This window comes from Astyanax mexicanus, chromosome 25 (genome assembly GCF_023375975.1).
Source record: "Astyanax mexicanus isolate ESR-SI-001 chromosome 25, AstMex3_surface, whole genome shotgun sequence".
NCBI classification, from domain to species: domain Eukaryota; kingdom Metazoa; phylum Chordata; class Actinopteri; order Characiformes; family Acestrorhamphidae; genus Astyanax; species Astyanax mexicanus.
The window spans coordinates 19,280,115-19,301,627 of record NC_064432.1 but is presented as its reverse complement, the minus strand read 5'-3'; the positions used below and the strand labels follow the sequence as shown (position 1 = coordinate 19,301,627).

General features: G+C 38.1%; 1 protein-coding gene across 34 annotated transcripts in view; it reads right to left on the bottom strand.

The window, feature by feature from the left end:
• Positions 1–21,513, bottom strand: part of LOC103034479 (protein tyrosine phosphatase receptor type D) — a 535,243-nt gene that overhangs the window by 235,368 nt on the left and 278,362 nt on the right. For all 34 annotated transcript variants that reach the window (XM_022681944.2, XM_022681952.2, XM_022681947.2 and 31 more), the window contains exon 9: positions 6,067–6,103. The gene's annotated coding sequence lies outside the window, so the exon portion shown is untranslated. The remainder of the gene's footprint in view (positions 1–6,066; positions 6,104–21,513) is intronic.

Sequence of the window (21,513 nt, the reverse complement as noted above, 5' to 3'; positions counted from 1 at the left end):
AAATCACTGGCAAGATGGCGGCACAAGTGACCAAAGAAATCCAGAAATTTGTATTTTTCTTGTTAAAAATTACAATAACCACTATATTACTTTAGTTTAGTGTGTAGTTTTAGAGTGTAATTTTAGTGTTGGCCTACCAGGCTGTACATAATGAGGCACCAGCTTACATTTCTGAGCTTTTATGTCCACTTAACAGTGGTAAAGTCACTAAAGTCCTCCAAACAAGGGTTACTGACTGTTCCACTAAATTAAAGTTGCAGCTTTTGCTCCCAGACTGCTACTTTCAATGTTTTATATTCATTTTCTTCATAACAATATTAAATAATTCACTAGTAGTTCATCTCAGTAGACAGATAGCTAGCTAGCCTAATCTTTCCACCTTAAATGGTGCAATAGATGGCAAAATCAGCATCTTTATCACAGCAGTAAGGGTATTTTCTGGACATTCTCATCTTGGAGCAGGAAACAGGGACATTTTATAAGGCAACAACAATTGATTATTGATTCATTTTACAGTCACTTATGTTGCATCTTTGTAAATCTGACGAAACATTTTTGGACCATTGGGATGTTTGGAAATCAATAAAAAAAGTATTAACATAATAAAACAAAGGTGTTTAAGCTTTGTGAAAAACGCACTGACACTCTAGAGTAGCCACACATGGGTTTTAGGATCATTATAGGCTGTGGAAAGATGAGCCATCATCTATTCCATTGGGATGAGTTGGAGTGGCATTTACAACCCAGAACTGATCGTCTAACATCAGTATCTGATCTCACTAATGCTCTCATGGCTGAAAGCCATCAAATTCACCTAACATCTACTATGAGGTCATAAAGCTTCCCTGATGAGCAGAGCTCGTTACTGCAGCAAAGGGTAAAGGGTTATCTTCATTAAAACCCTATACATAAATATATACATATTGTATATACAGTACATATATGAATGCACATTTTACAGCACCTATGGTTCTCAATGCCAGTGCCAGGGATGCACTACACACTACTGTGTGTTTTTGTCTGCCCTGAATTTAGTTTTTTATAACCTCTGGTAACCATGAATGGCGGTACAATGATTGTTATTCATGTGGTGCTGTGTTCCAGTTGACCAGGAACGAACCCTTGGGCAGGGAGTGAGAAAGAAAGAGAGAGATAGTACTTTATGTAGCACTTTCTCTCAGTAGAGTATGGGAAGTCCCATATGCTCTCAATTTATATCACTTTAGCATCTTTCTGCAGACAAATCTATAATTTATTATCATATAAAACTTTTTTTTGTGTTTTGTGATTCGTCTTGTTTTAACATGTTGTGGTCATTTTTGACAAAAAAGGAGAAAAAAAAAGACAGCCGGATGAAATCTGACAGTACAGAAGGCAGACTGTATGTTTAATAACATTCTAGCATAATTACTAATGCAACTAATTATGTAATTATGTTTAAAAAGCTTAGAAAATAACAGCACATGCTAATAAAGGGTTAAGCTTGTGTTTCAACACTCAGTCTCAGACAAAAATGGAGGGAACAGGGGTCAACAGATGGAGAGGAGACAAAACGGGTGTAGAGAGAGAGAGAGAAAGAGAGAGAGATAGTGCCAGTGGGCTGTGTATTAGGAGGATGACAGCAGAGCACTAACAGAACCTGACGTGACTAAACCACTGGCTAATTCTGTATTATGCTAAGAGTCCACCTGTTCTTCAGTGGAAGCAGACTGTTCTAGATACTCTGTGCATACGTGCAGAAATTAGCCCAAAATCTGGATAAAGTACAGTAGTATGAGACTTTCTAACTTGAGCAAAGTTTGCTATTTTAGTTAGCTAGGCTGAGGAACCTGATTAAGCAAGCTAATTACTATGGAAACATTCCTAGAGTAACTAACTGAATTGCAAGCAGGGCTACAGAAACACAATTACAACTAAAAGCATAGATCTGGAATACCGATTAGTGTGAATAAAATACATATTTATGCTGTGTGATGGTCTTCTGATAGTATTCTAGATGCATCCATGCCCAGAGAAGTCAAGCTCAGAGAAGTCTGTTGCTTCTGTACATGGTTTTAACACACTAGTTGGGTGTCATTAGTCAGTGTAACTCTGTATTGTAGTGCTTTACAAATGTTTTACAAACTAATCCCTGACCAATCATGTGTTTCCATCATCTACTGCTTAATGATGGTTCTTGATGCAGCACCATCTAAGGTATTGAAGATTAATGAGTGTTCAAGCTTATGCTTGAGCCTTTGCTCTTTACACATTAAAAAAATGTAACTATCGGTCCTTTTTGGTCCTGATGAGAGCCAGTTTCATCATAATGTTTTTAATTGGTATTTGCAACCGCACTTGAGGATATTTTCAAAGTTCTTGAATTTTTTTCAGATTGACCAACCTTCATTTCTCAAATTACATGGTTGAGCTATTCACTGTATACCATCAACTCTACCTCTTCACAACTTTACAACTGATGCTCTCAAACACTTTATTAAGAGACAAGAAATTCAAGCAATTAACTCTTGACAAGTTGAAAAGCTCAGCTGTTAACTGAAAGCCTGAATTCCAGGTGACTCTACCTCATAAAGCTGACTGAGAAAATCCAGTCAAGATGTGCAAATCTGATCATCTAAGCAAGAGGTGCCAACTTTCAAGAATTTAACACTTTTTTTATTATTTACTAAATAATTCCAGATGTTTTTCTCAATATTTAGTATTAATCTACAATGCATATTTTTATTGTAAATAATAAAAAAACAGAATTTAAGGTGTGTACAAACTTTAAATCAAACCCTGCATAAAGATCATGGACAAATCCAAGCCAACGTCTTTTTCATACCCATGCACAAACATCAACCCACTCTTCCCTGGTTTTGTTCAAAGTCTCTTTAAATAAAACGACTCCAATGTTCTCTGGTCAGAATTCTCTATTTTGGTCTTTCACACACAGATTTCCTCACACTCGCACACGTTTCCACTCATTGTAAACAAACTGTATGTGTGCAGAAAGCCTGAGGAATAAAGAGAAGAAGGGAAATTGGTTCTCTCTGCTCCACTGCAGGCGCATGCTCATCCAATCCATTGGAAGTCTCAGCCATGCTCGCTCCTGCTCGGATGAAATTCTGAAATAATCTTTTAAGCTTAAAATGTAAACTTGGTTTATTTGATCATCTTCTCACCAATCCGCAGAAACAGCAGCAGCCGCAGCAGAAAAAAGGTGTTTATGTGTTCGGGCCAAATCGGTGTTATGGAGAATGTTTTTATTTTCATAAACAGAGCGAGTCTAAAGGGGATACTTGTCCCAAACTCACCTCCAATAAGTCACCAGGGAAATGTGTGTGCATGTGTATACATGAATATAATCAGGAAGTTGGTTTAAAACTCTGTGTGGTACCAGACAAAAGGGGCAACAGGACCCTCTACCTGGATCTAACACCTTCAAATTGTTATTTACTGATACCTCATTTTCTCCTAAAGTCACATGTCCCTTTAACACAATGTGTGGTTATGTAATGTCTCCTGCATCTTTTAATGGCATTTATGGCCTTTAATATGTTTCCCATTATTTTAGCATCAGTCATGCCCCCATATACTTCTTATTATATTTCTGTGATAAGATGTGTACCCCTGTAATGATTCCTATTCCTAATACCCCCTATGCCCCATCATGCTTTATGTCAATCTGAGCCTTCTACTCTGCAAGCACACGCCCTCAAATATATTCTAGTTCATACCCAGTGTACCCAAATGCCCTCCCAACTGTTACAATGTCTTCCTAGTGGTCCCCTAGCAATTAATACCCTCTATTAATAATACTAAAACCCTAACTAATACCCTCTATTAATGTACACTAGAAATACACTAATGATCTCTAGTTGTCACCCAAGTCTCCAAATGCCTCTATGTCCACCCTATGACCATAAGCAGTTGCCTAAGTCCACATATGCCCTCTGTGCCTCCATAATGTCTTCTATGTGTTTATGCTCCTACTCTGGTCAGTCTCAGCAAATAAAAGTAGAACTTATTATTGCTTTTCCACAAATTGACTATTAACAGGTAAACCAGCAAAACTATTACTATTATTACTATTTATATCTCTACGTAGTAGCTTGAAACACTCAAGAAATGTATCTTTCGGTTAAAAAAACAAGTCCATTATCTAATTGAGAGTAGGTGTTTTGTTCCATCAGCCACGTGATTATAATTATTGCAGAGCAGCTTTATAACCACAAAACAAAGCAAATACAATGCAACAGTCATAATTAATGAACTCATTAATTCATCATATATTCTACATACGATTCCACCTCCCCTTTTTCCTCTGTCTCTATCACCTTTTCTCATTGTGTTCCTTGTCTATTCTCTCCCTCTCTCACTCTATTTAGGCTCATATCCATCCTTCTCATTTTCCCTCTGTCTCTTCTATGTTCTTGCTCTCTCTCTCTCTCTCTCTCTCATTCTCTCACTCACACACACAGTTGGTTATTAATGAGCCTATTTTCTTCACCCTCAGCGTGTACCCAGCATGCTTTGCTCTTGTTAACAGTTCTGATGATGGGAGGGGGCGGGCATTTATCACTGTCAGTCATGGCTCAGTGGAGATTCTGATTGGCTGAGCAGGATTCTGAGGGCGCCAAGGCAGGACAGTGTTGAGGACGATGATTAAACTGCACGTTTGTGTGGGTGTGAGTGAGATTGTGTGTGTGTAAGAGAGAGAGAGAGAGAGAGAGAGAGAGAGAGAGAGAGAGAGAGAGAGAGAGAGAGAGAGAGAGAGAGAGAGAGAGAGAGAGAGAGAGAGAGAGAGAGAGAGAGAGAGAGAGAGAAAATGAGAGGGGGGGTTAGAGAAAGAGAAGTAGAAGAAGGCATGTGTGTGTGTGTGTGTGTGTGTGTGTGTCCAAGACTTGACCTGGTGGAAGCAAAGTCCCATAAAGTGTGTTTACTTCACAATCAAACTGCTAACAAACAATATAGCGGGCATATCATGCCCCCCATGTCCCCTAATGCTCACTATATTAATGAGACACCCACTGTCCCTTCACTTTCCACTAATACCCCACTAAATCCCACCTAATGCCCCTTTATATACTCTTTATGCCCTTCAAATGTCCCTAGGTACCATTCATACCCCCATGTCCTTCTTTTTTTTTCCAAATGTCCCCTATTTGCAGCTAACAGCCGCTTATATGCTCTTTATGTCCTTCAAAAGTCACACTTTCCACCTAATTACCATAGTGTGTGTTTGAAAATCCCAATAATGCCCATAAAATGCCCCCTTTGTCCAACTTCAAGTGTACTTACATCCTCTATATGTTCTCCAAATGGTCATGCCCCACTAATGCCCGTTTATGTGTTCTTTATGTCCTTCAAATGTCTCAATGTCATTTGTATGATCCCATAATGCCCCCTATGTTACAATACTGTCCCAATCTGTCCTTTGAATGCCCCTTCTATGCACCTAATTCCCCCTGTGTACTCTTTCTGTCTTTCAAATCTCCCTGTTCCTGTTCAATATGTCCCTCAATGTCCACATAATGTTCCCAAAAATCACGTACATACACCTATACCTACGGTCCCTTGCGCAGTTTTTGTCTTTTAAGTTCATCTACATTCCTCTGAGGCTCACTCTGTCCTCAAAATGGCTGCAATGTGCTGCTAATATACATTTATGTGATTTTAATTTCCTTCAAATTCTCTATATCTCTCTAATATCCCCTATATCTTCCCATAATGCTATCTTGTGTTCCAATATTGTTAGTTAATGTCCCCCTCCATGTCCTCCACATTCCCCATGTGCATTGTTTATGCCTTTCAAATCTCACTGTCAGTGTTCCATATGCATCCACATACACCTAATGGTACACACTACCTATGCAGTCTTTGTGCCATTTAAGTTCGTCTATGCCCCTTTAATGCCCAAATGTCCTCCTTCTGTCCCCTAAAACTGAACCCTTTACCTACATCCCTTCATGTCCACCAAATACCCTCTTGTGTTATTAACCGATTCAAACAGATAGTCATCATATTTATGCACAGCAGCAGCAGCTGTGCTAGTGTGCATAATATGAACCATCATTCTCTTACCTTTCTAAGCTCAGGAATGGTCCCAACAACTGAAGAGCTGAAAGACAAAAAAAAAAAAGAATAATAGATTATTACCAATAGTTCAGATATTTAATCAGATTTCTGGAAATAAATCTGCGTAAACAGCACTTAAAGTAAATATGCAGCCACTCTAGCACAGCCAAAAGCTGTGTTTGACAGCCTTTGCTCATCAGACAATGTACTTTCAAAATATGTTTATTTATGTGTAAAGTTCCAGTTAAAAATGTGGATACACCTTTTCATTCAATATATATTCTTTAATTTATTTTGCACTGAGAACTCCTTCAAGACGCTGAGAAAACTACTCCAGATGACTCTACCTCATGTCTTCTACCTTTAATGTCTACAATACAAAATTTACAATGACAAAAATCATAAAAAAACACATTGAATGAGGAGAGATGTGTCCAAACTTTTGATTGATTGCATGTAAAAATGGATTTAAAAAAATGTAAATAAACCTACGCTATTATTTTTGCATCCAACAATATTGATATGGTAATAAACACATTACCCTACAATTAATAAAGTCCACTTTAAATTTGCACAATTTCAAATAACGCACACACCCTCCCTCTCTTTTGAATAAAACAATAATTATGACACTAGCGATAACCCCTCCACTCCAAACTCTCCTTTACTGAGAAACCCAATCAGCTCTCGCTTCACTGGCCTAAAGTTCATCGCCCAATCAGGAGGAGAGAGCAGCCGGGGAACGTGGGAATTGGAGTCTAAAGCGTAATTAAAGCACAGGCAGCCAGAGAAAGGTCAGAGTCTGTTCTGCAGCTTAGAGAGAGAACAAGGAACGACAGAATTGAATTAAAGAGAGGGAGACAAAGAACAAGACGTCGCCTAGATTCCCTTTCATGCACTTTAGATATTCTAATGCACATTAAATTCCCAAAAATGTAGCCCATATGCCCACTGTTTTCCTGTATTCTCCTGAATGTTCCCCTTAGATTCTCCCTACGTCCTGTCTCAGCTGTTTTGATATATGTTGTTATATGGTTGAATGTAAGTTGTGGTGTCAAGGGATCAAATTTAATGTCACTAAACAATGTCATGGATGTAAAATATGAACATTAAGTTTTGAGATATGGAAACCAAATTTAATGTCTATTAAATGTTAAACCTTTGTCACGTTTTGTTTTAAGACTTTAATTTCCTAAAAAAAACAAAAATCCAGGGTCTGTCCAATGTCTTTCTGATGTCAAATTGATGATTGATGTCTACTGATGTCTGCTCCCTTATACCCTATATGATCTGCTTATGTTCCCTATGTTCCCCAAATCCCACTTAATACCCTGCTGCCTGATGATTACTGTATATTTTATATGTCCCCTATGTCTTCTGAAGGTCTTTATGTCCCCATAATCCACACTATGTCTTAAAAAGCCCCTTAACACCCCTTAGCCTGCCTAATGACCCCTATATGCCTGAAATGATCTATATTTCCTTTGATCTCAATGTCATAACGCCCCTTAATATACTGCTACCTTATACATACCATAATCTACATATTTTCATATGTCCACATGATGCTCCCTATATACCACAAATGTCCCCCTTACACAATCATGTCTTTCTTATGACCTTTACATTTTCTCTATGTCTCCTAGATCCACCAATACCCTGTATGATCTAGTCAGAAATCCTATGCTTCCTATATACAGCAAATGTCCCCTTAACACAGCTATGTCTCCCTTATAACAATACATACATGTAGTGACCTTTATGTCAATGCAGTGCTCTCACAAATTCTCCTTTATCTCTTAGGAGGAAAAAAAAACTGCTTAAACTTATAAGGAGTGCAATAAAGTGTTAGTTTCCTTAATAAATGACTGCGTAAAAGGCAGAGACAAGTAGTATTAGAGAGAGAGAGAGAGAGAGAGAGAGATTGTGTTGAATAGTGTTTCTAATATGAAGATGAAGTGAAAGTGCTGCTCAGTTGAGTGAATAACACAAAGCCAGCAGTCCCATTAGAGTCAGACTCTATTCTACTCTATTGTAGTGTTTGTATAGAAGAAAAAAGAGAGAGAGAGAGAGAGAGAGAGAGAGAGAGAGATAGAGGAGAGAGTGTGTGCACATGGAGGAGAGCGAGTGAAAGAAAGATGGAAATCTTGGAGTGACTGTATTGTTGGACGACAATAGCACAGAATATTCCAGCTTTATTAGAAGTTGACTGTCATTGGGTTTTCAATAATTAGAGTGAATGAAAATGTTTCTGGAACAAGTTGACGTAACATTATATCGAGAGTGCGTGATTAATTAGGAGGGATGTAGAAGTCTAAACAAAGCCCATTCAGTTGAGGAAGTGTGTTGTACTGTTTGTAGTCTCATCAGCCGGAACTCTGGCAAAAAGTCTGGTAGTTTCCATCACTGAACTTGTTAAAGAAGTGTCTAGACACACAATGCTACTTTTTCACTGCACGACTACTTGGACTTAATAAGGCTGAAGCGTACAATCCTGTGCAGGTGTGGATCCATTAGCTTGGCTTAGGGGTGTGCCTTACCCTGATAATACCCTGAAATATCATTTTTATTTTCCTAATTTATTGTATGCCATTATATTGCCTAGAATAGAGTTATATATTTGTATAAGATACTGTGATATTATTTTAAAGCTATATAACCCACCCATAGCTTGTACTATGTTAATATTGTAAATCAGAACCAACTCACTACTAACTCAATGCAAAATGATTTGTGTCTTTTTTTATTTTTTAGAATTGTATTTGCTAAACTCTTTTGTGTGTAAAAAAGCACATACAACTGTCCACTAATGGTAAACAAAATGCGCTAGTATATCATCCACAATCCAAAATACAGTCTCCATGACCCTGGGTCAGTACCAGGATCTGGAAGCACAAAGATGAAGCAATCGTGAATCCAATCAGAGGTTCCCTGTACCACCAAAGGTTATGTGGACATGAAGTACTAAGTATTAAGTATTGATTTGACCACAGGCATATTCAATGATGTTTACTATGACATTGCCAAAATAGCAATTTACTTTGATTCACCCTCTATTCATTTTGTTAAAACTTTTGCGTGTTCTTTTCATGCAGGCTCTTTCACATTCGTTCACATTTCTCTTCTTTTATCACTCGCTCACGGTTTGATTAATTACACTGTTCTATGAAAGGTCAGTGGATACAGCTCTGTGAATACATGCAAGTGAGAGAGAGAGAGAGAGAGAGAGAGAGAGAGAGAGAGAGAGAGAGAGAGAGAGAGAGAGAGAGAGAGAGAGAGAGAGAGAGAGAGAGAGAGAGAGAGAGAGAGAGAGATAGATAGATAGATAGATAGATAGATAGATAGATAGATAGATAGATAGATAGATAGATAGATAGATAGATAGATAGATAGATAGATAGATAGATAGATAGATAGATAGATAGATAGATAGAGAGAAAGATATAGAGAGAAAGATAGAGAGAGACTTATGAGTAAGTAGACATTGTTTGCAGTTAACCACATCCAACGTCTGGGCAAAAGTTCAAAAGTTTTAAAAAGCTTTAAGACCGGTGATTGAAATTGGTTAGTACCAGAGTTCTGCAAGTAAGCAAGTTATTTCCAGTCATAAAAAACACGCTCCTATCTCTATGAATGATAAGAGACCAAACTATTCTAAACTGAAGGTTAAATTACGGTCTTAAAAGCATATTCCCGAACTTTTTTTTTAGCTATCCCGCTATTGTCCAATTTGAGGTGGAGCTTTCTCAGAGATAATGTTAATAAGGAGACACAGGTCACAGGTTGAAATATGAATGGAAGTTGTCATGATGCTCACCAAGTCATCTTTTCATAAATAGATTAATCCAAGTCATTTTTCCAAACATTTCTACTAGTAAGTGTATCATGTAATTTGAGTAAAATAAAAAGAAAATTATTTATACTATATCATGCTTTAAAGACAGTAATGATATACAGAATCTATACAGTTTACCACTAGTACATTTCTGGTATAGACTGTACCAACATTCAATTTACATTAGCTGATGAAGGGTAACACTCAGAACTGCTTTTGCTGCTCAGAAAAACACATTCTACATGATCCAAAGGTAAATTGTACCTGTAACAGTAACAATATCAGTCACAGGTACAGTAATAAAAGCTGAGCAGCAGCGGACATCAGAATAAAGAGAAAACACAGTGATGGAGGAGAGAGAGAGAGAGAGAGAGAGAGAGAGAGAGAGAGAGAGAGAGAGAGAGAGAGAGAGAGAGAGAGAGAGAGAGAGAGAGAGATTATTCAACATCCACAATGTGGACAGTTGAAGTATTAAAACACCTACATGTTGCACTTGCAGATGTTTTTATGTTTTTATGACATTTCATTCTAAATATGGAGTTGGTCCCCCTTTGCAGCTCCAACAGCAAGTTTTCACTTAACATTATGCCCCCAAACATTTGTTTATATATTAGATTTTAATAATGTTGGAAGAAAAAATAAATAAATAAAGAGAGAAATAAAGAAAGAAAGAAAGAAAGAAAGAAAGAAAGCTTTCACGTTCTCAGTCACTTGACTTTGAGGTTCCATCCTGTATCTTTGCAAAGTATTGCCAACACACTGTGCAAGTTGCATACCAAGAGTTTAGTAGTTATTTAGCCTACCTGTTTGTTATGCCTGTTTGTTTCCAGCTTGTTCTCTTTGTCTTTGCCTTGACTTTCTTTTTATTTGTTTGCTTATCTCAAATTGTTACTTTGGTTCTGACTTATTGCTCAGGTTTTATGATTAAGCATTTGTCTTGACTGTATCTGGTGTATTCACCTACAGTTTCCTTTTATGCTGGTTACCAGTATGTTACAGTTACTAGTTGTGAGGTCCATTACATCTTACTTTTGCTTTTACATCTAAAAGCATCTGCTCTGTCCATCTAAAACTCTGAAAATCTGTACAAATCTGAAAATATCACAATACTGATATCAGGCTATTGCTATTTTCTTACACTTATAATAAAGAGGCTCCACCACACTGCAAACTAGGTGGGACGGATACGACAACAAATTTACAACCACGCTGAAGTTGGCTCAGACCTAACAATGTGACCTTTTATACAGACACACACACACACACACATAAAATAAACATCGCTTGAAATGAAAAACATCTGAATTCAACAATCTGAATGCATGAATGCAGTTATTCTGGGACTTGTTCTTTTTTTCTGCACTCTCTCTCGTCCTCTTTCACCCTCTTGCTGTAACTTTTCCAACAGTTTTTGTCTCGCATGTGTGAAATGTATTTCTCTCTCACTGTCTCACTATCTCTCTCTCTCTCTCTCTCTTCACTGTCTTTCCCTGTCTGCCAGCACCCAAGCCCCCCCCACCATCTATCTCTCACTCTCTCGTTTTTGCCATACTCTTCCAGGCATATCCTGCTCCTGACAGGTTCCCATCAGGCCCAGGGGCAATTTAAAAAGGCCGTCAGTCTGTCTGCCAAACTTACACACACACACACACACACACACACACCAAGTGCAAAGACTCAATTCAGTCCTCCAAGGGGATCGGACATGCCTATAAACTCCGCTACAGGTGGAGCTACATGGGGTGAGGGGGTGGGTGGGGCATTTGAATTTGTCATAGGGAACAAAAAAAGTGGGGCGAGACGGATAGAGGAGTTGTAATGTAAGTGTCAGTCAAACTAATTCAAACTCTTACTAAGGTTAAGGGTAAACAAAAATTTTCCTTCTGCAACTGTCAAAAATTGAAATAAAAAAATATTAAATATATTGAAATGTATTACATGTTGATGTAAACAATGTGAAGTAATGAGATTTTTAAAAGTATTTACCCCAAATTGGTTCTAAAGTGATCTGTAGTATATAGGCCCTGTCCATAAATAGTGAAAACTCTGTTTTCAGTATTTTTGTGAAGAAAGGAGAAAGCCGAGCTCCATGAAAATGCTGATGACACGACGCACGTGTGTTTCTGGCTAAATCTCTCATACTCCCTACTCGCAATATAATTAAGCAATAAATAATACACGAGAGGAAGTGCTATAATGTGTAATACTGCATTACAGCATGAACCTTAAGTGTATTATTACACAGGTCCATTATCACTGTTTACTGAAATATTTTGAGTTAAAGAGGGTGGGAAATATATTCTGTTTGGTTTTGAACACTCTGCAAGAAAAAATAGTTCCATTCACAACATAGACAAAAGCAAAATGGGGACCAATTCAAAATGAATGCTTACGGACTCAGAATGGGACGTTTCTATGCGTCCCAATACTTTTGTTTATAAAGTTCAAATCAACACACAAACATAGAGACAGACACATACATAGACAGAGAGACAGACAGCAAAATGTTCTTCGGTGAATCTATTTTTTTTAAGAGCTATTTCAGTTTCTAACAAAAAAAAAAAAGAAAAGAAAAATCATGATATGTCTGTGTGTGTGTGTGTGTGTGTGTGGACTCTTGCTGTGCAGCAGTTTGTTGTCCCATATGTCTGCAGGGAGAAATAAATAAATAAATAAGGCGCCCACCAGGCACCGATTTCAGGCTGATGGTCCCCACCTCGTCCTCATTAGCCAATCACGACTCAGCAATGCTTGACTGGCAGCACCGTCAGCCAGTGCTGACACAGATACAGATAATTGCCACTGTCATAGCCAAGGAAGCCTGGAGCTGCCAGATCCGTTTCACTGAGTAAAGCAACCACCGAGGACACAACAACACTGCACACACACACACACACACACACACACACACACACACACACACACACTGAGCCCAACACACAATATAAGCCATCTGCTCATCACTGTCCAACTCAGTCTTTCATGACAGTTCAGTGTATGCACTGCCTACAGCCTATCAGCCTCTCTCTCTCTCTCTCTCTCTCTCAAACAGGAAGTGACACGGTCAGACTATAGGGCCAAACGTCTCTTTTACGTCTGTAGCATGTACAAATAACATGATACTGTACAAACATGAACAAGGAACCCCCTTTATTCAGATCTCTTCCCTTATTCAGAGATGATTAAGTAGTAATTAATTGAATGTCCTGTATGTCCAAATATTTCTTACAAATGTATTCAGCTGTCTAAATTGCGCCCATTGCTAGCACATACAGCTTCTGATTCAATTTCTCTAATTTTGCTATTTATATGTTTATGTTTGAGTGAAATGAACACTGCTGTTTTATTTGATAAACTATGGAAAACATTTCTCCCAAATTCCAAATAAAACTTTTGTCATTTAGAGCAGAAAATGAGAAATGGCTGAAATAACAAAAAAGATAGAGAGGTTTCAGACCTCAAATAATGCAAAAAAAAAAAGTTCATACTCAAATTTTTAAGAGTTTAGAAATCAATATTTTGCTGAATAACCCTGTGTTTAAATGTTCTTCTTCACCAGTCTTGCACACTGCTTTTGAATAACTTTATATCACTCCTGGTGCAAAAATTCAAGCATTTCAGTTTGGTTTGATGGCTTTTGATCATCCACCTTCCTCTTGATTATATTCCAGAGGTTTTCAATTTGGTAAAATCAAAGAAACTCGTCATTTTTTAGTGATCTCTTATTTGTTTTCAGAGTTGTATGTACAAACGAACACTCACCACTTGTGAGCGTTGTGAGCTGATCACTCATTGCAAGGTGACTTGAATCAGTGGGCGTGGTATTGGACAAAGGGACCAATGGGACATGCAAATAAATATAAGTATACTAAAACAAATATAATTCATTTCCTGCTTTGTAATCACTGTTGACGGCACAAACATAAGCAGTCGACACCAAACAATTATGGCAAGTGGTCCATATTGTTTCAGGTCTGTTTTCTTTTTTTCCCCTCACTCGTTTATCTCCCTCTCTTTCTCTCTCTGCTTGCCTCTCATTACAGCCCCTGCTGTGGACTGGAACAGTAGTTTTTGGATAAACTAAGTGTGATTTTTATGGGTCTTGACCGTTTACTGAAGCCTTCGAGACATTATCTCTCCATCCACAGAGAGCGGTTCCCCAGGGGGCTCATTAAAGCCTGTGGAGTTTTACTGTTTCTTCACAGTTTTACACATGCTAGCATTGGCAGAGCCTATAATACCTATTTATATCTACAATATATGGACAAAAGTATTGGGACACCTGTTCATTTGTGTCTCCTTCTTCTAAAACATAAGGATATTTATCCTGCTGTACTGTCCAGGGAAGTCTTTAGTGATTCATGCATGTATTATAGTGATGCATTTAGTGATAACGGCACTAAGTTGACCTTAACTCCCCACCTCAACCCAAAAGTCATTTATCATTCCAGAAAACACAGTTCCTCTGATCCATAGCTCAAATACATGAGGGTTTATACCCCTCTAGCCCACACCTGGCATTTTAATGGGAATACTTTTCTACAGGAACTAGACAAGCTGTGTCTGTGTGCTTCTGAACATCTGTATCGGCAACGGGTTCAACTTAAAGTTGCTGAAAGCACTGGTTAGAATGGGGTCCACAGTTACTTGAACATAAAATGCAATGTTTTATTCTGGCAGTAGCCCTGTTGCTAATATATGTCTGTGTGCGTTTCCCTTAATGCATCTCTTTTGTGCTTTTTGGGGGAACACAAACATTTACAAATTTACATAAAAATTTACCTTACACAAATTTATCTCTCATGCTGTTCATGGTGGGCCTACCTATTGTTTTCTATTGCGTGTGTGTGGCATGACAACAAACAGCAGGAGAAACATCACCAGGACTGACCTCTCACTCACACACACACGCTCACACACGCACACACGCACTCTCTCTGGCAGTATGTGGGGCCAGTTGGCAGTGTCTCTGCTGGTCTGCACCTGTTTGAGTGTGTGTGTGTGTGTGTGTGTGTGTGTGTGTGTGTGTGTGTGTGAAGGCCCATCGCTGGGCCATTAGCGTGCTGGGCCAGAGCAGTAGAGCGAGTGAGGTGACGAAATACTGACACTGGCTGTGTCAAAAGCTCTTTGCCTACTTCTCGAACACACACACACACTCACACTCTGGTTTCTCAGTAACCAGAGACTTACAGAATCAGGAAACCCAAAAAATGTTTATAGATAGATAGATAGAAAGATATACTTTTTAAAGGTGATAATAGTCTACACTAAGAAATGGTTTAATTTCGCATGAGACACAATAAGAAAGCGATGGACGTATAAGCGATTCTGGAATTTAGCTGTTTTTCTTGACAGTGATGAATGTGACCTTCCGCCCCACAGAATATGCTATTCAACTTAAAAGGAACGAAAGAGAAGAAACACTGTATCTCTCTCTCTCTCTCTCTCTCTCTCTCTCTCTGTATAGTGTAAGGGCAATTGTACATGAATTTCTGAAAGTGCTGCTTTCAGTACAGATTACTTCCACCTGAGCAAGACACACTGACATACCAGAGACACACAGGCAGAAAGAAAGAGAGAGAGAGAGAAAGAAAGTGAAATCTATTTATTTACTCAGACAGACAGACAGACAGACACACACGTACCCTTACACCCCCCTTTTGCACCCTCATATCAGGGGTTTAACATTACATGTAAATATACTGAAGAGTTAGGGTACACGTCTCGGCACAGAGAACACAAACATACACACTATAAGGACGTTATTAGAAACTAAACTAATCATAAATAAAATAAATAAATAAATAAATAAATAAATAAATAAATAAATAAATAAATACAGTGGGTACGGAAAGTATTTAAATTCCTAAATGTTTCCCCCTTTCTTTAATTGCAGCCAATTGCTAATATGTATATATATATATATATATATATAAACCCCTTCACTTTATTTTTCATTAATGTACACTCAGCATCCCAAACTGGTACAGTCTTGTGTGTGTAGGAACTGTGGTCAGTGTCAAGCTCATCAGTTTGTTTTTAAGCATCACATGTTCAGAAAGCTGGGTGTCATGATATGGGTTGCATTCCCATACAATGCCCCATCACCTATGTTCTTCATTACAAACACTTTGCACTTTTCTTCCTGGTTTTAGTATGTTTCATGTAAACAAAAAACAGTTCATACATGGTGTGTGTGTATATATTTGTATGCATAGGTTAAGGAGCATGAGAATATCTGGATGTGAGTGTGTGTTAGAGCATCACTGTGTATTTGTGTCTGTCTGTCTGTTGAAAGGTTTGTTCTGTGTGTCTGACTAGACTGGTGTGTGTGTCCTTTAAAGGAATGGGTTTAGAATTTAAATGCGTGTACTTATGATTGTGTGTGTGTGTGTGTGTGTGTTTGTGTGTGTGTTTCAAGGACAGTGTGTGTGTGTATGCCTGCTAGCAGCATTAACTCTGACCCAGAGTGTGTGACACTCATTTAAAATTCAACCTCGACCTGCCCTCTGACTTACACACTGCCGCTTACAACACTACAGTAAATAACAAAGCCACACACACACACACACACACACACATACGATCATAGAATTTACATCTTACTTACACCCTTGATCTCAAAGGAAAATTTAAATGCTTAGGTGTCCCAATATCTTACATTCTCATATAATATCTCATCAGCAGCTTTTCCTAGAAAGTTGCTACTGCACTAAATAATCTAAATAATAAATGCTTAAGACCCCTCGAGAACTACATATGACTGTACTGAGCACAAAACACAGCTAGATATCCACATAGCTGCAAAGACATAGAGTAAGCTACAGTGTTGGATTCCCTGTATCACTGAGTATGTCAATTCTGTGTTCAGTTTTCTGATTTTATATTGGAGTATGTTTGTCTCTCTCTCTCTCTGAGCGGATGGAGAACAGGTGTTAGTGAAGAGGAGTTATCCTGCAGCGCTGGAGAACAAAACACATCCAACATCTGCCCTTAGAGGAGATTGAGAGATTTACTCAGCCATAACCTTTTAAAGCTCATAGATCCTGAGGGGAAGCCCTCTAAAGCTGTGCCATTCTGCAAAGCTTCCCAATCAGACACTCAGTTAGAAGAGCAACTGAAATTCTAACTAATAATAATTAAAAATGATGAGATGCGGTTAGTAAAGTGAGCCTGTTTTTGCAAGATGGTTGCTATGGTGGTAGTAGTAGGAGGAAGAGGAAGAGGAAGAAGAAGAAATAATATTATCTGAATCAAATGGCATGTGTGTAGGCCCGAATCAAATGGCATGTGTGTGGGCCCAGTAGTGTAATGTGTCACTTTCTCCTACTAAACCATGAGCTCTGATTGGCCAGTCACTAAAGCACCTGAAACACACAATGAATACACAAATATATGCTAATAACAAGAGCTTCACCCTGTTTTCTGTTTTTTAAATCCATGCACGTGTGCTACACACATGCACCCACATGCACAACACAGGTATGCTGCAGGGGATGTGTATGTATTGTGCCTAAAATGTCTTAATTAGCATAAATGCTAATTATTTTACATGATCATATCCCCTTCACAAATTAAGTGGGGAAGTTCAGCTTGTGTGAAACATTTTTACATAGTTGGACTTAATTAATAAGGTTTAATAATATACGTTTTTGTAATTGTGTTTATCGTGTGTACTTGCATGAGGCAACACTGAAGTTGATGCATGTGTAACACAGTAAAACTGTGATGCATTATTAAGAGTAAGTTCATCACCAGTAGTTAGTGTTACTACATGGGTTATTAACATGTAATTACATAGTTTTGTATTAGACACTTTTACAAAGTGGGACAAAACTTATTTATTCCGCGTTAGCTCACACTGTGAGCATTTTAACAAAAGCAGCAGAGCATTTCCTCTCTCTCTCTCTCTCTCTCTCTCTGTGCAGAGGAAATTAACTCAGCAGAAATCTTATTTGGCAGCACAGATGCAGTAAAATGCTCATATGGGCTTTTCGCTTGTGATTTCGGCATGTTTAATAGTGTTCAAGAATCGATGTGTCACACATCTGCCCTGACTGCATTCATTACAGGCACACACACATACACACACTCACAAAAAGAGACAGTGTGTGGGGCACAGACACAGCAGAGAGAGTGAGCAAAAGAATAAAGAAAGAAAGAGTGGAAAACAGGACAAGAGTGAAAGGGATAAGTAGAGCGAGAGAGGAACGAGTGACAATAACGAAGAAGCAGAACAAAAAGAGAGAAATACAAGCCAGGAGGCCCGAGTGCAAATTAATTAAATAAACATCCAAATAAATAAATAAATAAATAAATAACTCCTATAAAAGCCCCTCAAACGCCAACTCGCCCAAGCGGAACTTTCCAGCAAATAATTAGCACGAAAACAGCGTCAAAAGAAGCGCGAGAGTTGAGGAAATGAAGTGTTAAGGAGCAGCTGAGACAGAGCGAAGACGAGCGCATCCCAAACATATGCTCCGCATGCGGAAGAACGGACATAACACACATTCTCGCAAAACACACACACACTTAACATTACTCCAGCGGGCAAAGACAGCCCCTTTATTTATACCCTGCACACAGCATTCACATCACAGTGTGTGAAAGTGCAAAGTTTATATTCTTGCTTATACTCATTTGTTCTATAGATGAGGGTGAAACAGATTGACAATCTATTATAAGAGACACTTAGCGTCTAAAGATTTTAAGTTTTACGCTGGATCTACACTGAAAACCTTGAAACAACCACACCATTGGTTTGAAGTGCAGTTTTATGTTGGTCTAATGAAAATTATGAAATTCTAGTTAGTCTGCCTAAAAGCAAACCTATTCTCCTAAAAAAGCAACCAGATTTCATGACATCAAAACATACCACTCCTCCTGAAGCTTTTCTGTGGACCATTCTCTCCCCGCACTCTTCTCATTGGTTCCTACTAATCGTCATTAGTAACTGCATAGAGTGTGAAAATAAAATAAAATAAAATAAAAATAAATAAATAATAAAGGATATTTATTTTTAAATCTCTCTGCCCTGAAAGGAGCCACAATGAAAGCTGGATGGGGCCCGGAAAGAGATAATGAATCTGCCCAAGTAGCCTTTCTTCAGCTGCCTAAGTGCACCAAGAGGACAAAAAGCATGTAATGATCGAAATATTGTATAAATAAATGCAGTTTAAATTATGTATTGCAAGCTCTAAATAATTGGCAGGTTTTTGTGTTTTTTTTTTTAATTTGTTTTTAGTGTAACGCATACACACATACATTTTGAATATGAGCTTCATGTCACACAATCACAAACATCAGCAGAACTGATTTTGAAGTGGCTACATCTGCAGTAAGAGGAACACTAAGCCACTTTTTAAATCTTTATTAGTGTTTTAAAGTGTCATATTGCACTGATGTGGTGGAATCCCAGCTGCTGAGAGAGACTCAGCTATGAGCAATAAAACAGAAGCTGCTTTGGGGAGAAGGCATCTGTACACTGCTTCAGGTTAGAATACACAGATCTACACGGCTACATTTCACAACTTTATCAGCTGATTTACTGTTGCTGAGAGGCCCAATTATAAAATGTTTTATGTTGAGAAATTAGTCTGAGTAATAACTTAAATCAACACGATCATTCCAGGATTTTATTTTATTTTTTTCATATCTCACTGTGAAATATTTGTCTTTCCCACTGATCAGTACAGTATAGTGACTCCACCTAAAGCAGAGCTGAGGCCAGGCAACAGTTACCAAACATTCACTAAACATTCACCAAACATTCACCAAACATTCACCAAACATTCACCCAACAAGAAGACACAGTTCTAGGAAAATAAGTGGTGGAATATATTAGCCTATTAAATGCAACAGTGAGTAACAAATGGTGTCTGATGGAGAGTAAATGTGTGTAATGGAGAGAGATCATGTTTGGTAGAGAAAGATGGTGTTTGGTAGAGAGTGATGGTGTCTTATGGAATGTGAATGTGTCTGATGGAGAGTGATGGTGTTTGGTAAAGAAAGATGGTGTTTGGTAGAGAGTGATGGTATTTGGTAGAGAAAGATGGTGTTTGGTAGAGAGTGATGGTGATCAGTGGTAAGTGATGGTGTCTGATAGAATGTAAATGTGTCTGATAGAGAGTGATGGTGTTTGGTAGAGAGTAATGGTGTTTGGTAGAGGGGGATGGTGCATAATGGTAGGTGATGGTGCCTGATGGGTTGTGAATGTGTCTGATGGAGAGTGATGGTGTTTGGTAGAGAGTGATGGTGATTAATGGTAAGTGAAGGTGTCTGATGGAATGTGAATGTGTCTGATGGAGAGTGATGGTGTTTGGTAGAGATTTTCTGAGTGGATAAAAAGCACTTCTGTAAGTCACTCTGGATATGAATGTCTGCTAAATGCTAATAATTAAATATATATGTTTCCTCTGCTACGTGTATGTCTTACTGCTACATCCTTATTCACAATTTGTGGGGAACACAACTTCCTGTAAGTGTGCTTTAATCCCGTAATGAAAGCTAATAAAGTTTTATTAAGCTGAAAACTTCAAAAGTGTGGAAAATGAAGTGGCTTTTTAAAGCATCAGCGCTCAAGTGGTCCTGATGTAAAAGTTGTTAATTGGGAAGTCTTTTGATTGAATCGACCCAACCATCCATCAAGCTTATAAACATGTGTCCTGCAGATGCTGTCATATGACAGCTTTCATTTACAGAACAAGCTGTGCTTTACAACTGCATCAAACTAACACACACACACACACACACACTAGAAGTGTACTTACACTAATTATCATACAGTTTCCAACCTCAAGAAGCATTACAACCACTGTGTTTCAGACTTCAAGATGAGCTCTTCAGAAGCCAAAACAGTGTTCTAACTTAAATGAAAGTTTAGATAACAATGCTGGTGTCACACTAGATATATCAGTGCAACACATTACCTGACTTTTCTCTTACCGAAGACAAAACTGATAGGTGTTTCAATAGGTGTTTAAAAGCATTCTTTTACTGATCTAAAATCAGCAATTGGCAATGAGCATGTGTTCCAGACTTCAGGAAGTCACTGGATAAAATGATTTAAGCATACAAAAGAAACTAAAAATACTGCCTACATTTGTAATAATGTACAAATGGTTGTAGTTCCTAAAACATTAATGCAAGCTAAAATGCATTTGTCAGTCACATTCTGATGTGGTATACAGAGGCTCACCATCAATATATAATATAATGTGATGTTTTATGGTGTATAATCTCAGATTTTATCAAGAATGACAAATAAATTAGTATGTGGGCATGTACTTACATGAAGATAAGTTTAGTAATGGAGGCATGATTGATGCCCTCTTGTCTCTTGTCTCTGACATGTCAACAAGAAGTATGTTTGTATTTGTATTATGTGTTGTTTCATAACCCCAATTTAAAGCAGTATTATGAAAGCATTGATATATCTTGCTTCTGGGCTTGCCCTATAGTCAGGAAGTGTAGTCTGCTCTTTGAGACACACCTCAGAGAAAACACGCTTTACAGATGCATTTCTGGACAAGCTGAGATATATTACTGAAACTAAATCACTGAGTAAAAAAAACATGCACAAGTACAGTACTATTACTGGATTCTACACAAATAAGGCC